This window comes from Centruroides vittatus, unplaced genomic scaffold, assembly GCF_030686945.1.
Source record: "Centruroides vittatus isolate TY-2023 unplaced genomic scaffold, ASM3068694v2 scaffold_386, whole genome shotgun sequence".
NCBI classification, from domain to species: Eukaryota; Metazoa; Arthropoda; class Arachnida; order Scorpiones; family Buthidae; genus Centruroides; species Centruroides vittatus.
The window spans coordinates 6,369,633-6,387,554 of NW_027122706.1; the positions used below are offsets into that span (position 1 = coordinate 6,369,633).

At 23.6% G+C, this 17,922-nt stretch overlaps 1 long non-coding RNA gene across 1 annotated transcript; it reads left to right on the plus strand.

The window, feature by feature from the left end:
* The first annotated feature begins 11,204 nt into the window (after nucleotides 1-11,204).
* Nucleotides 11,205-17,472, plus strand: LOC136988863 (uncharacterized). Its single transcript, XR_010882826.1, has 2 exons — nucleotides 11,205-11,423; nucleotides 17,299-17,472. It is a non-coding gene; the product is annotated as an uncharacterized lncRNA (long non-coding RNA).
* Nucleotides 17,473-17,922: the final 450 nt, after the last annotated feature.

Here is a 17,922-nt window from a genome sequence, read left to right on the forward strand (position 1 = left end):
GGAAAAATTAAATTATTGAATTCAAATTTATAATTCTATTTGTTTAAAATTGTTTTAATCAAATTTGAAAATTTTTAATTAAAATAAAATTTTGTTTAACTACTACCAAAAAGAATTTAAATTTTACAGTACTTTCTTATTTTTTTTTTCATAAAAATAGCCACAACATTAGTAGTGATAACATAAATAAAATATACTATAATATAGTAACTAGCAATTAAATATCACGATTAATAGTTTTAGCTTCCTAAATACAGGAATTGCTTAAATAAAGGTATGATGATATTTTTAAAATAATATTATGCAGGTTTTCGAATGGTTACTTAGTATATATCAATATTCGTAATGTAATGTAGTAATGTAAGCCAACCATTTTCCGATATATCAATTTTCAGAGCCGTCGAGCGGGAATGCGGAGGATTTTTTCCCTGGCCCAGAGAAAACAGAGGGGCCCGAAGTGGTTCACACTCCTATAAAATAAATATTTTTACTAGCAGAAAATAAAATTTTTAAGACTGCTTTATATTAATAAAGAAACGTTCTACGTATTTCATTTGTTAAAAAAAAATCTTTAGGGCACACTTCACCTCTTCAGGTCTCGTAGAAGCTCTCGACGGTTCTGTCAATGTTCGAAGAAACTTGTATACTCTCTCATGAATAAATTGTGTCAAATTTCGTAATATACAGTATGTAGGCTTTATTATCGTAGGTCTAATCAACATCGTAACTGATATTAGGGGAGTCCGAATTAGAACGTGCAAATCCACATTCACTCCTGTATCGCTGTGCATGAAGAGAGAAAGAACTCTTAAATATTGTATATCCTCGTCTATAAATGTCTTCGTCACATTTAAATTTTTTCCGGTACTTATTTGATTTTTCTTCATTTATTTATATACAAAGGTATGGAGCGGGTACCATGGGTCTTCCTGGTTATGGTATAGGATCTAATAAATCTGCACCAATAGTATAATCAAAAACAAGAATTTTAACGGAATGAAATTCAATTATTTAAATTTTATTATTTTAAAAATATGAATAAAGAAATTTACTTTTTTTCAGGACACTCTGTTTAAATGTTCTTTATTTTTTTTTATTTTTTACACTTCATTTATAAAATGCACTTTACCTCCTGTTAGATTATGTAAACAAATTTCAATTCTTGACGTTTCTCAATCTTATTCAATGTCATAGTTTTAATAACCTTTTTATAAATATTTATAATTTAGTCATTAGTATTAACAAGATCCTAAATAAATACTCGGTTTTGTGATATAAGTATCGAATATCTATATCTGCATTATTATATACAGAGCACATTTAACAGAAAATTACAGAGGTTTAATTTATTAATTTAATAAAATAAAAACTAAATTAAATTAGTGTAGTATAATATAGATTTTCATTTATTGATGTTTATATGTTCATGGGCATTTGTAATTTATTTATTCGTAAAAATATTATAAGTTTTTAATGAATATATTGACGACACAGAGGTCATTTAATATACATTGACAGATGGTTATTTTTCAAATCAGTTATTCATATCATGCACATTTAATTCCTATAACTAATAAACTGTGCAATTCAATTTAAATTTTATATTTAAAACGTCTATTAATTTTATATTATGAATATGGACGTCAAATTTATTATTTTTCATATTTAAAATTTTAACAAATATCTCAAACGAAATAAAATTAAGAGAGATATTTTGTATATCATAAAATAGCTAATATTTTTTTTATAAAGTGTATTTAATAATACACACAGCAATAAAGTTATTCCACGATATTTCGTGTTAAACTTCTAAGATTAACGAGTAAAATTTATGAGTTTATAATTAATTTTTACAATAAAAATGTTATGATTTAGTGGAAAAATATTTTTTATCTATTTTTATTATAAAATAATGAAATTTAGCAAATTAATATTAGATATACCCTATTATTTATACATTATAAAATTTTACTTGATAATAAATCTATGTAAATAATATCACAAACGCTTAATTTAAAAAAATAATAATTTTATATGCCTTTATATAAATTACATATATTATTATTATTATTATTTTATATATAAAAACATCATAAATGTTTATTTTTATTATTCAAGGTGTTTTTTAAGGCGAACTTAAATTTTGAAGAGAAGTAAAATTAAAAATATATAAAATATATTTGATTTTAGAGCCCAAATATGTAATTTTAGAGAATTCCTCTCTCACAGTAGCGTGAAGCCCACATCTTTTGCCACACACGTTTCGAGTTTTCGCTTGTTGTTTTTGAATAAGATGTGTAGTGGAGGCGGTTACTTGTCATGCTCGCCAGATTCAAGGCGTGACCAAAGATCAAAGGGTCACATCATTTTGACCATGTCGTGTTGCGAACTTATGTGCCATATTGACCTCACTTTCCATCAACAAAGTATGGTTATGAGATAACATGTATAGCATATTGACATAGCTCGCAACTTTCGCAGATGATGAGATGGTGCAAAAAGAATGAGATAGCGGAGAAAAGAAGCTGATATTTTCTTTTCCGTGCAGTTTTAAAAAAATTGGATAATGCGGGTCAAGTAGGTGAATATGTTTTCTTTATGAATTTCAGCAGCATATCAATTTTATTTGATAATAAATCTGTGTAGATAATATTATATACCCAATTTCAACACAAATTTTTATGGGCCATTTTTACGAGCTAAAATAATGGGCCATTATTTACATATTTAAATTTTTTAAAAAAGAATAAATGTTTGAATATTCTAGAACTATTTAAAAAATATTTGCAATTTATATTAATAAAATATTATTTTTTAAAAAGTATTTATAGTTTTATATATACGTAGAAAGCATTGAAAGAGGACTAATAAATGGAAACTTAATCTCGAATTAATTACTTAAACCAATACATTAATTAAGCTGAAACTATTTATTATGTAATTTATCATTTGTATTTTAAATGACATTATTTTATAATTAATATATATAAATAAGTTTAATAGTATTATTTTATTTTATATGAATTTTTAGTAGTAAAAACAAATGACCTTTCAGAAATAATAAGGATAATTTATTTCCTAGGCAAATATTAATCATTATAAACATCAGTTAAAAACAGAAGTTTATTCTAATGTAGTATTTAGTTGAAAATCATTTTTATATAATTCGTAAATTAAATTTTTGACGGTATATTACTTTATACCGTCTGCGAGCAGCGAATAAATGCATTTACTCCAGGATATATTTATTTCTTTTCATCTTCATTACTTCGATAAGTGACAAAAAACGAGTTAGTTTAACGACTCAGTCACGCAGTTCCCTTCTATTTTTCACCGCCTTGTCATTTCATTGCTTATCCAACAACTTTGGATGGTTCTCACAAAAGTCAAAAACATAATTATTTTCGCCCGATTAACTAAATGAGGAATGCCTTCTCAATTAAAAAAAGAAAATAAAAGTTATCGGTTGACTAGAAACATTCCATTGAAAATTATACTCGTGAAACCTTCAACCACATGTATTTTCTTTACTTCCTTCATACAAGATACTCGTCTTTAAACATCTAACAGTTGTAATCTTGCTAACTTACAACGTTTTAACGAAATGTAAAAGAAATAATTATGTTAAAAAGTGTTTAATGTTGTTGTTTAATTAGCCCCTAATACTTATTTCATCCTATTGATTCCCAGTTAAATATGTTGCTTAGCTAGTTAAAGCTAGTTTTTAAAGATATTTTTTCTTTCAAACTATCCAGCTTTAAGGATATTTAAAAAATATATAACTACCATAAAATAAATGTAAGTTGTTAATAAGCTACTTACTGCAAAATCTATAATATAAATATAAGCCTACAAAACTATTATACATCTTCTATTTTTCCTTAAAATTTATGAAATTTAGGCATACATTTTATTTAGTTTTTACTATATTTTAACATAAATATAATAATTATTATAACCTAAAATGTAATACTAATAATTAACATGTATTAGTATTATTTTCTTGTTTTTGGACTTAATTACTGTACTTAAAAATATTTTAAATATACATAGAATAGATATTTAGTATAGTAAACTAAATACATTTTTCTTATAATTTCTATAATAATATGTTATTCAGTCACTTAATCGATTATTTATACGACGATATGGAATGAATCAATGTTTAGCTGTTTATTTTTTGATCATTTTTTTCCTGGTAGTTGATCAACCAGTTTTATGAAAAGTCAAAAACATTAATTTTGTAATTCATAAATATTAATCTGGTATTCTATGACTTAAGATAACCTTAAAGTCAGTATAAAACGAAAAATATTGTTAAATGATGGAACAGAATCGCCATTACAAAGATTTTTCAAAGATAAAAAAATAGTTGCATTAATTATAAATAGTTTAATATTGACATCTTTTAGGAATTTCATTGAAATTTTTAAACATTTCATTTATAAAACATTATTTGTATTTAGTTCTTAGATATTACAACTTAAATTTCAAGAATAACTCTTAATTTCTGTGCTGATTTTGAAGTTTAAAGTAGATTAAATAAAAGTTAATTTAAAATTTAATTAACTCCAATTTTCCAAATAACCGAATTTTTAAGTGAAATAAGTCGAATATTTAATTATTGAACATCATTAGACGTAAGTATTAAATATAATTAAATTACTGAAGTTACTAAATATAGCTTTCTAAATAAATTAGCGTAATATTTAATACTTTTCTATTATGTCTTTGAAAATACAATAATTCTTAAATAGCCATATCGACACGATTTTAACCGTAAATTTCAGAGAGAACTTTTAAAATAAACCAGCTCGATTCTATCACTAATATTAATATACTGTCCAAACTTATAAATAGAATTAAAATTTTTTTACAAAACCGAACTTAGAACGCTAGTAATTTCAATTTACATTAACGGAAGAAATTTTTCATTGTCTGAAACTTTGCGGGATATCGTAGATAGAGCATTATGAATCTAACTGGGTGGTCCCGTAGATGAATACAGTCTGTCAAATCTCATCGAAAAACTAAACACGCGCTGAGAACAGCTAGCAAGGCTAATAGATACACAAAAGAATTCAGTTTTAAAGAAATAGCATAAAAGAAAATTTCTTAACTAAACAAATTCTATCTCTTGTTATTCTGTGCTAAATATATACATATTCACTACATTAATTCTTGTACTTGATATGAGGCTGAATGGAATGAATACAGCTTAAAATGGACAATGGACACTCACTGCAAGAGGTTTAAATATAAAGCGACATGACTGTCATGTGTCGCATTTGTTCTGATGAGAAAAACATTTAGAAGGTCATAGTTTCACCACTTCCTGCATTCCATGGCTCGAGCGCCATCCAGAGTCAGACACCGTCTGTCTAAAATGACCTTTTTATTTAAAAATACTGTATGTCATTAACCTTTGCTCTAAAACGGACGTAATGTACTCTATCAGATTCCATAGAATACCTGATTAGCAATCGTATAATTAAACTTGAAGAGAGTAATGATTCTAATAGAAATTAAACACTATAAAATTGCCTCATCTACTTTTAGTGCAGGCGACTGAAACAGGCTCCCCAAATTGAACTTTGATTCGTAAAGGAATCAATCAACAGATAATTTAAAATTAAAAAAAAAAAAAAATACATTAATAAAATTAAATACCTTAATGATTTATTTTAAAAATATTTAGACGAATAATTATATTGACCTGTTAACATTTTTAAAGCGTAAAATACACGTTTTTATGTTTTAAAAGTAATGAAAAAATATTGAATGCCTTTTTTTTCTTGCTTGTTTAATGTAATTAGGTTCATTAATTAGGTATTTAGGTTCATTGATTTTGGAACGAAATTAAATGTAAAAATGTACTGTACTGTACATTTATATTTGAAAAATAATTTAAACAAGTAGGATTTATATTGGCTTATATCTTGATTTAGTCTACAGGCTATATAACTCAAGTATTATAAAGTAATTGATGAATTTAAATTAGTTTCTATTCTGAAACTATAACGAATATTTTCAATTTAGACAAAAGTTTTATAAATTTTTTAAAGTTTTTAATAGATTGTTTATTAACCTACATACAATAATTCAGTTAAGTGTTACTATTTTCATGTGTGAGTTCTTTATAAAGAACAAATTAAATAATTAAACTAAAAAATTATAATTTATGTTATTGTTTTATAAATAAAATCTACGGTAAATGCAATTAATTAATTGGTGAAAAGATCACTGTTACCAAACACGTTTAATTTATTGTGTATAGTAGTTATATTTATGAATTAAATGGGATAAAAATAATTTTCCCTGTTAAAAAATGTATTTTTATTATAAAGTTTTATTATCTGTTTCGATTTACATTCATAAATATTAAATCAATTAGAATGCAATTTCTGACATAATTATAGCAATCTGCTCTGTAGAATCTAAAGAGATGCGTATATAATGTAGCCTATATATTAAAAAATAAAAATATTCGTTTTTTTATATTTTTGGAATTCTAAATATTATTAACCATTATTTATTTATCTTTGAATTATATTTATATGTCTTATATTTGTAATAATTGAAAAAAGATTTGGATTTATTTAGGTGTAACGTATGACCTAATAAATTGATATGAATTTATTAGTTCACACGTTTCATCTAAATAAATCCAACGTACTCGAGTTACAGACAAGTGACAATAATATATCATTGTTCTTTGCTTCGTATTGTTAAAAATTGCTTAAAAATTAAGCTAAAAATGGAAAATAATGAATTAATATTAATAGATTGATTAATAAAACAAAGAAGTAATAATAAATTGTATTTTTATGAAATAAATACTGCTTCTGTTACATCTTTTAAATAATTTTTAAGCGAAAACAAACTGATAAGAAATTATTTAAAATTTATTTTGTATACTAGTACTTTCTATATATTAACAGGACTTATTATACTGGAAATTATGGATGCAGGTGAACTAAATAAAGAACATTATTTTTGATCTGTAAGACTAAATATCTGCACCCATAATTTCCAGTATAATAAGTCCTGTTAATATATAGAAAGTACTAGTATACAAAATAAATTTTAAATAGAGTTAAAAAGGACACAAAGGCATAATAATGATCAGAAATTAGTTATCACGTGAAAAGTTAATTTAAAACATTAATAAGTACATAATTTTTACATAACTTTCTAATTTTTTTCAAGATTCTTCTAATAATCTAAATCGTTTGTTAATGTATTTTGTTCTAGAAGACATTTTTAAAAATATTCATAAACGGTTTTAAATAAACACGTTCATTCAGCCTCAAGAAAGAGGAAATAAACGTAGGAGATAGATAATAATCGTGTTCTAGACATAAAAAAAAGACTTCCTCTCTGTTGGATATCATAATCAGATATCTCTTATATTCTTTAACTAAATTGCATTCAGTTATTTTTCCTTCCCAGACATTTTTTTCGCCTATATATAGATCTATATTTAAATAGACTGTAAGTTGATAGTACTTATGAAATATTTTAATTCTTTTCTAGGTGTGAAGTATTTTACACTAATAGTTGACTTCATCATTTAAAAAATACAGGAAAAAATACAACAAAAGCCATACGTAATATAAAGATTATTTATAAATAAATTTAAAATACTCGATTCGAGTAAACTTTCTAAAACTTTAACTATTTTTATTATAATAATAAGTTAAAATGCATTTTATACATTTCTTTAATATGTTATGTTCAATTTTTTAATTATTACTATGAATAAGCTACAGCTCTGTTGTTATGTATGTATGATTATAAATTTCTTACACTCACATTTTTAAAATATTAAAATATTTTCGTTTATTTTCTATTTACTTTTTATAGGGACTTTGATTTATTTAAGCAAAATTATCTCGATAATTGTACACAATTTAAATTTTTCATTAATTATTAAAGTAAATTCAATTATATTCTACCCATTTTTAAATCTATTATAGTTTAAATTTTATCAGCTGGATATTTAAAATTTAATAATAATAGAAACACAGACTAAGAAAAGCCCATTTTCTAACACGAAGATAAACACTTTTAAGCTTTATTACAAATAAATGTGACTAATTATGTCAATCAATCCTATCAACTTTGCATATAAAATTCATCTCCAAACATTTGCACATTTAATCAACTTTTTTCAGATCATTTTCGTTTTTTATTTTCAGTAATTTAACTTCTGTATTTGACAAGTCATGATATTTTTTCCAAATCATCTTTATCTTGACAGTTTCCGAGAGGGAATGACAGCATCCAAATACTTTCAGATAGTAAACAGATCTTTCAATTCCTAAATTGTCAATGATATTAATTAGTAGTCAGATCTTGTAAATAGCTTGCTGCAGTGTGTAAATAAAATCTAAGATAACTATGTGAAGAAAACATCACATTCCAACGTAAATAATTTATCAGGACTCTAACATTCTAAACAAAGAAATAGACTTCTTATCTATGTACGAAAGGTAAAGAAACCTAAAGAAATAAGTCAATAAGACATACAAGATGCTTTCGTTTTAAAATTTAACATTTTACGCACGCAAACAAACTAATTTCATGCCAAATAATTTTACCCCCCTCAGAAGTAGGTATAAATAAATGGATTAGTTAACAGCAGGAATATAAATGGATTAGTTGACCATAAACTTATTGATATCCCAATGACAAATGTCGTTTACAGATAAGGTAAATTATGCATTGTAATAGACTTTTAATTTAATTTAATTTCATGCAAATTTTTTTAGACTAAAACATGTTAAATAAAATTTATAGAGTAATTATTGTTTGTAAATAACTTAAAAATTTTATGACATGTGAAAAATTATTTCTTTTATGAATATTTAATATAATTTACCTGATAAAATTATGAAAATTATAATGAATTATTTTAATATAAAAGATTTTTATGTATTTAAGCTTATTTGAGTTAATCATCACAGAGTATTAATATAGGCCTACATCAGCATGTAAAGAATTCAAAAATAAATTTATTGAATTATTGAATTAGAATGAATTAAAATTAATATATATGATTAAAAATAAGCTTGAAAGTATCAATTTATCCACTAATATTTTCTAAAATAAATCTTAATTGGCAATCTTAACATGCTATTGCCTTCATACTCAGAACTTCTTAAAAATCCATTTAGTCTATCTAATCTGTTTTTGTAACTGCCATCATTTACAAAAACAGATTCACAAGTGAGTTTAAAATACTTATTACAGTTTAAACCTCAACTAGATAAGTTTCATCTTGCCAGAGATCAACATTCGCTGCTATCAGTTCAGTAAAATAGACTAATTAGATTTTCTTAATGCTTCGGATAATGGTGATAATAATTACAAAGAAAGATTAAATACACCAATTAATCTTTTTTAAAATAAATACTACGATAATATTTAATGAGAACTTCTATAAACATCGCAAAAGTCCATCATCACTAATTATAAAGGTATCAGAAATAATAATAATAATTAATTTTTATTTACAGAGAAAAATATTATTGTATATCAACTTTTTATCTATAATATTTCTACTAGGTAAAATAATCTGTTTGGAAGTAACTTATCTCGGATAAATATATTTTTATTCTGTATAATTAACAACAGAGAAATTTACTCTTGTCATTAAACTTACGTTTTTTAAGTAAATTTATGTACAGTACATCATATATTACATATCTAATCATCATGTTATTCGTTGTAATTATTATTTCAAACATAAATAATCAACACTCTCGATTTATAGATAAACAACTCTTTAATGATAGAAAAATACCATTAAATAATTTCTTTCTGACTTCATAGAAGTCATTTGGCATCACTTTATCATTTAATATGTTTTCAGTTGGCCTTTGAAGGCTGAGATAAGATGAAACTGCATATCATATTTTATACATTTAAATATTTTAAAATAGTATATCATAATTTTTGTTTAGTAAATCATTACAGTCTACATGATTTTATAATTTTGCGTGCAATTCAAACTTATAATTTAGGCACTATTAAAAGTTTATCAGACTTCCTTATCAAGAGAAACCACGGTTAAAAAGTCGAAAACGGTTTTTAAAAAAAGAAAACAAATACAGTCGATTACAGTTTGCTATGCTAACTACAATTATAAAAATAGAAAACTTCTTTTGATACAATACAGATTGCATATGGTTTTGCATAAAGGCCTAAGGCTCCGGCCTCTTTTTACTTCAGGCTTATTTCTATGTCTTCGTTGAAAAATCTATTGAATTATGCAAGAGAATAGATCTGAGACTAATCACTTTTTAATTACTTCTTTTCACGCGATTCCATCCCTTTGATGTATTTTTCACTTTTACACAATAATCATCATAATTAATAGAATACATCTTACATATAAAACTTTTTAATATTCGTAAATGTTCGAATCTCTGATTAACCGATAGCATAAATCAAATTGCTTACTTCTTCCTCGTATAATTTCATAGATCTTTCCATAAAGTATCGTATTTTTGCTTTATAAATTTATACTGAATTTTCTCGATTTGACTTTCTCATAATTTATTTATTTTCGTGTATTAATCGCCTTCTTTGAAGAAACTAATAGCCTATATCATCGATTAATAAATCACAGTCTGTATAATTTAGTAAACAAATACATTATTATTCTTAATAATAAACAAGAGTAATTAAGCACTACAGCATGATGTTTAAAAGAATATAAAATTCTTTAAATATTGAATATTATAAAATAAAATGAAGATACTTACTCGGGTAAATATTTGATACAAAAATCAATGAATATTTGAAGATATCTGTGGATTTTTTTGTGATGTTAAATTGCTAGGTTCTTAATTTTGGCAATTAAATCATCTAAAAATAAACTTGTTATGTTAATATATAATTATTAATTTTTTAAAAAATAATATTGCAAACGATATAATTACTTTTGAATTATGGAAAAACTTATGAATAAATGAAAATGTGTAAAATTTTAAAAATATACAAGATAGGTCTATTAATCATTTATCAATTAGAAAAATTAATATATATTTGTAATACTAATTTCATATTTTTTTTTCTGCTAAATAGTTCAATGGTAGTAAACACATCGACATTTGAAGCAAGCCTTATCTACGTTATTTATTATTATTTAATACTTTTTAGAAATTCTGAAAGATTCAACAACAAGATTCCTTGACTGTTATGAAGTTTTAAGTTTATTCTGGTACAAGCTGCAGTATATTATGAAGACCTTGCGTGGCTCAAAGTGATTTAAAATCAGCTTACAAAACCTACACCTGCCTTATCTTTCTATCGAGAGATCAACTTCAGACACGAAAGTATACAGAAACACGCATCTTAATACTTATTTGATTCCTTTCGTTTATACAACGTTACGACTAACATTCCATTAATAGGTAAAAATCTTTCTATTTTATATATTATAAATATTTTTTTGATTTTACAATATTTAATGAATTTATAAATTTAAATTCTTCAAAGTTTCCGATATAATTTAATTTATCTTCCTATTTATTATTTTTCTATTATTTCCGTTTACATTGTAATTGTTTTAACTAAATTAAAATTAGTACAAAGTAAAATATAAATAAATAAATTTATTTCAAAGCAATATATTTAATTATATATTCGTATTTAAGAAAATAAAAAAATATTATAGCCATACAACATATTTTTTTTTTAATGGAGAAAAAAGTATATTCTTCAGTTTGAGGTGAGCGAACTCTGACGTCAGTAGAGAGGTTACAATCATTTAAATAACCACATTGAACTGTTTACGCCGTTCTCACGTTTAGTTGCGGCTTTCTGCATCTATACACATGATTAACAGGACGTACTGTACATCGTTGTCAAACGAATATTTTAGGAACGATTGATCACATCAGTGATTATATGCTCAATGAATAGATCAGATAGAGAAATGGCGAAGTAATATTATAATAAAAACAAATATGCATGCATCTCTAGACACATATTCATATCAAATTTTAACCGTTTAACTTTAAACGGTTAAGTTATTTATAATTAAAATTTTAATAGAATTTTTTTTCTTAATTTTTGAATTTGTAATCGAGTAACTTTCAAAAGAAGTTAGGTAAAGATAAGGAAATTTTACGTTTGCTAAAATAAAATGGGAGTGCGAGTATAAAATAGATTTGATTATTTGTTTAAAAATAATACGTCTTTATGATAAGAAGTTTAATCGTGTCCTATTTAGCGATACTAAAACAACGGAAAGTTATCGAGCTTTATGCCATTCTTAGCAAAATGATTTCAGAACCTAGTATAATAAAGTGTTTCTGATGGACTACAGCCTAATCCGGGTTTAGATAAAAAGGTATACAACCAAAGGGCAATGACTCTTTAACTTTGTATGCTATTCGCATTGATAATCCAGGTTATATATATATTTTTTATTTGTTTCTGCATCTCCCTAATTATAACCGTAACTACAGGAATTTTAGAACCAGTCATTTTGGCCACTAGGATAGAGCACGTAATTAACTGCAATGTCTATTATTTCTTTCCAAATGTCCAATTAACGACTGGGCAGCTTATCTATCAACGAGGTCGTTGGTGACTAATAAAGTTTCCTTTTAATATCTGCTTATTTCTAACTTTAATACTAATAAGTTTCGTGACAATTAAGACTGTTAGTTAACCATACAAAAATCTAGAATTTAATTTACATTTTTACTGTTTATAATTAAAACCCTTCATCAGATTATTACTTAAAGTGATTTATATTGACGTTTAAGACTACGAAATATGAAAAATAATGTAATTAAATTCGTTATTCTTTTATAAAATATTTAATAACGAGTTAAAATGTAATTTTTGGCAACAAAATCAATTTGCTTAGGTCAATGATTTCTAGGCTAATACTCGACGTGCCATAAAATATCACATAAATTAGAATACAATTTCAATTAAATTTAAATAAAACTGTTTCGTATTTTTTTCCAAAATTGTCCTTCCCATTTTACAATAATTATCCAATTAAAAAACTTGATATTAAATTTAGTTTTTCTTTATTAATTAAGCGTACAGGTTGAAAAACTTGATATTACTCTATCTTATATATTAACTTATCGGGTTCCCTATTAAAAAATATCAAGAAAAATTATAATGTCATTAATTAAATTAGTTATATTAAAGCTTTTTAATCTAATATTGTTTCATCACTTTTTTGCTGCCTTTATTAAGATTAGATTATTGAAAACTTCAGAATACGATAATTAATTTAGTGGACCATTTAGGATCCGGAAGAACTGATGAACTCTTCATTTAATGACTTTTACCAAAAATGGAAAATGCATTTTAGGAAATCATTTATTTTTAATGATGTAATAGATTTCGGAATGCGAGTGTGGGAAGTTGAATGTAATTTTATTATCTTTAGAAAGTTAATTAATTCCTTGCAGATTAAAAAACCTAAAGAAGATTATAGTGGTTGATGATTCGGATGATATTAAAATACTTATATCGATGTGACTTTTCATAATGTAAAATATGGTTATCGAATACTCAAGATCCAAATTGCCAATATAAATCATTTCTTGAATATTTTTCCAAAACAGTTCAGTCATCAATCAAGTAACTGTGTGCATAAAATGTCTTTTTTTTTTTTTTTTTTTATAAACCAAGTACTTCACAGATCTTATCTTCTTTGTCAAGATCTAAAAGGCATTTGGCTATGATTTATTATATTCTACTATTTTCGTTAATCTGAATAATTTCAACCAACTCTCATAAAAAAAATTCCAATTAGTTCATAGAAATTTTGAAAGGAAAATTTCGCAGAGAAACATGACAGATTAACCTTTTACATTACGAATTGATCATGCAACAAACATCAAAAATGTTGATAAATAATTACAATATTTTTTTTTTATAATTTAATATATTCTCCACTAAGTTGTATTATTATTTATGTTGGAAAATACATTGCTGTCATCATACATCACTTATAAATAAATTAAAAAAAAAACAATTAAGTAAAAAGTGATGAATGTGAACTGATCTTTAATGAGAAGTTAGAATTGCAGTTATAATATAAAAGTATATTAAATACAATTAAGTTCAAATATGCAAATTTTGGACCAACTGATATCTATTTTAGCGTTATTACATTTATACAAACTTTTGTGTAACTGTAGTATTTGATATTAAAACATAAAGTTTAGGCAATTCTTAAATTTAATAATAATTTTGTAAATTATAATGAAGAAATGAGCTTAATAATTAAGTTGTTATTAAGTTGCACACATAAAAATATAATTAAATATACTCGTCATAATGTTATATCCATTATATTTACTTATTTATAACTTTATTTTAAACTCATAAACATTTTTTGTAAAATTTTATTATCAAATTTAAGTGAAAACGTGTTTAAAGACTTTAAAATCTTCCTGAATTTTACAAAAAAAATTATAATTTTTTAATTAATTATCCTATATAAGCCTTGTTATAAATCTAATAGCATGTATTGCTCTAAATACAGCTTTAAAATAAAGTAAAGAAGCATTTTTCTTTTTTTAATCAGAAATATTTAATTATAAATAAATCTATATTTTTATTGTGCTCCGCAGTTTAGATATATAAAAATAAAAATAATTAACAATTCTATTACAAATAATTAACATTTATTTGTAATAGAAATGTTTTAAAGATTAAAATTTTAAAACTAAGATAGTTTTAAAAAGAATTATATACCATGCTATTAAAGTTATAGCCTGTAGTCATGATTAATTATCGTGATTTCTTACAATAAATTATAATTAATTATGTATAAAAATAAAATTAGCTAAATCACTAATCGCTGAAAAGTAATATAAACATTAATTACAGTCAGTATAAGCTGTAAATTCATAGGGAAAAAAATAGTTTATAAGTTCATCAAGTACAAATATCAGATGACTAATAAAACAATATAGGCATATAATAATAAATGTTTTACTATTTATTTTTTTAAAATTAAGTTATATATATATAGTCTAACTGGCTATTATTGTTAATTAATGTCTACTCACTGCACAATAAAAACTGCTGTTCTCTCGTATTTTTTTAATCACACTCTTGATTAATTACTAATACATATCAATAATACTGTAGATTGATGAAGCAATTCTTCAACGGACCTACTAATTATATATTTTTATACGAAAACAATTATATAAATATAAATGTCGATTTATTCAAACTTTTAACATGCTTTTTTATATAGCCTACTAAATGTTTAAATCTTTATAAAAATAAATTTTAATATATTAAATGTTTTTTATAAACTTTCTAATTAAATTAAATATTTAAATATAAAATTTTAATTATGAAATTCAGTTTATTTTATTTTAATAAAGAAATATTATCATTATTTTCTTATTGATTTATTATTGTCTTTTTTAAAGTTCTGTTAATAAATTAAATCAATAAAATTAATCTTATTTTATATAAATTAAATTAATACCTGTAATTATTCACTAAAACTCTTTAAACCGTATTACCAGTATGCTAACGAATGAACTACAAATACTATAAAATGTATTACTTCATAATTAAAGACATACACTTTTAATAACTAATATACATTGTCATAATATTTAATTTATTTAAACAATATATGAACTATAAAATGACTGGTCTAATTACAATCAACTTAATACAACTTATCTAAGGAATTTAATTAATAAATTACGTTATCGTTTCTACTAGAGAAATTTTGTGGTTTTGGAACAAAAGGACAACTAAACTTTTATAAAAATATTTGAAGATTTTATAAATTTTGAATTTATATTTTAATTTAAAATCCTTAAAGATAATCAAGCGTTTAAAACCTAGTTATAAAAATAAATAAAATAAGAGAATAAGATTTCGTGTTATCGTGTCATTATACTATCATATCATTATGCTATATTATTATTATCATCATCTAATGTCTTTTAGTTTATAAATGATTCGTATGAAACCATTTACATAAATAATAGAGTTATATTATATAGGCCTACTCTCTACATAAAGTAAATTAATCCGAAAAATCTATAAAAATTACCGATAAAAATCTATATTGATTTATAATTAAATTTTTACTCGTTAATTCTATATGTGTATAAAAATTAATATTTAGGTTGTAATTTAAGTAATTGGTGAATACAAATAAATTCTGTTTTATCTCTTACTGCTGTGGGGATTTCCCTTTAATAAATATTATTTTTGTCTTAAAGAGAATTTTAAATGCCAAGGTCTCTGTACTTGTTTGTATTTTTATGTGCGAATTTAAGATTGTGTCTGGAATATGATCACATCATTTACTGAATATGACTACATGAAATGTTTCATTAAATCTTTTTACTATTTTTAAAAGAAGAATGTACAAAGCAAATTTACATAATTCCGTATCGTAGCATGAATAGCATTTAGTTAAGAAGTAAAAATTAAATGAAAAATCGTCATCTTGATATAATGGATTATTTTAAAATGTTACGAAGATGTATTTAATTATAACTCTGATTAATAGTTAAATATACGGTTAATAAATATTTTACTTTATGAATGAATTGCGATTTACTTTTAAGGAAATGCCATTCTCAAGTAGTTACATATTTTATATTTTTTTATATAATTGTTTTATCAGGGTTGGACTTGGACTCGTTGTGACCCTAAGCTATAACATATAATAGGCCCTTCCCATCTACCAAATAATGATACATGTAAAAATGTGAGGCCCTGAGCTACAGATTCATAACTCGAAGCCCTAAGCTGCATTTTGTTTACTTTATGTGTAAATATGTTTTATAGAAAAATAGTTATATAAATGTAAACTGTTCTATGAAAAAGAATTAATAAATGACAGTATTATGAAACATCATTTTAATATTTTATGCTACAAAAATGAACATTCAATTTATAAAACAGTAATTTATTTTTTGAAAAACTGTGGGAGTTATGATTTTTATTTAATATAATAAAAATTATTCATAATTATATTAAAACTAAGGAATAAAAATAGTTTTGAGATAAACTTATTTTAATTATTATTATTTTTTTTTTACCGAATAAAATTAACATAATTTAAATAATAAAAGTAAATCTGTAGTAAGAATTTCTGTTGATGTTTTCTACATTTTTCTCATGTTATTTGTTAGATAAGAATAGTATGTTAATACATTACACCATTATATATGCATAATGAATTTTCTAGCTTGAATTAATCTTTGTAGTAGATTAGTATTTTTTTACAGGCTTTTTGTAATTTATGGCTGTTTATCTCAGAAATATCCATGGAGAAAGAGAATCGAACCCGGATCCCTCCCAGCTACAGAAGAATTCATCGTCGCTTGGTAAATGAACAAAGCAAAAGATTGAAATTCTCTTTTAAAATCTGAATTCTTTATTCAAAAATTAATACTGTAATAAATTTCCATTAATTAGATTTTTTCTCTTTTTCTTTCGAATGTATGAAAATCCCATTATCTTTAAAGTAAAATACGAGCACAAAAATTATTATTTGAAATTAAAATTTTTAAAATATATTATTTTAAATACTCTAAATATATTATAAATACATTTTAAAATGTTAATATTAAATGTATATAATTAAAAATATTTTATTAAACGCAATAATTAAGCATATTAATGTTTAGAGAATTAAAAAGTTAATTAATTTTAGTAAATATTTAATTCCTTGAATTTCATAATTAATTTATTAAAATGATTAAATTCGTAATTTTTGTTTATTAAGAGATTTTGTTTATTACTATTTACATATGAGAGAAATTAATAAATTAATTAAAAAATAATGCTTTTATGATTAATTAATTAAATTCTTTAATAAAAGACAATAACGTTGAGAATTTCTAAAATTAAAAATAACAAATACGTTAAAATTAATCATTT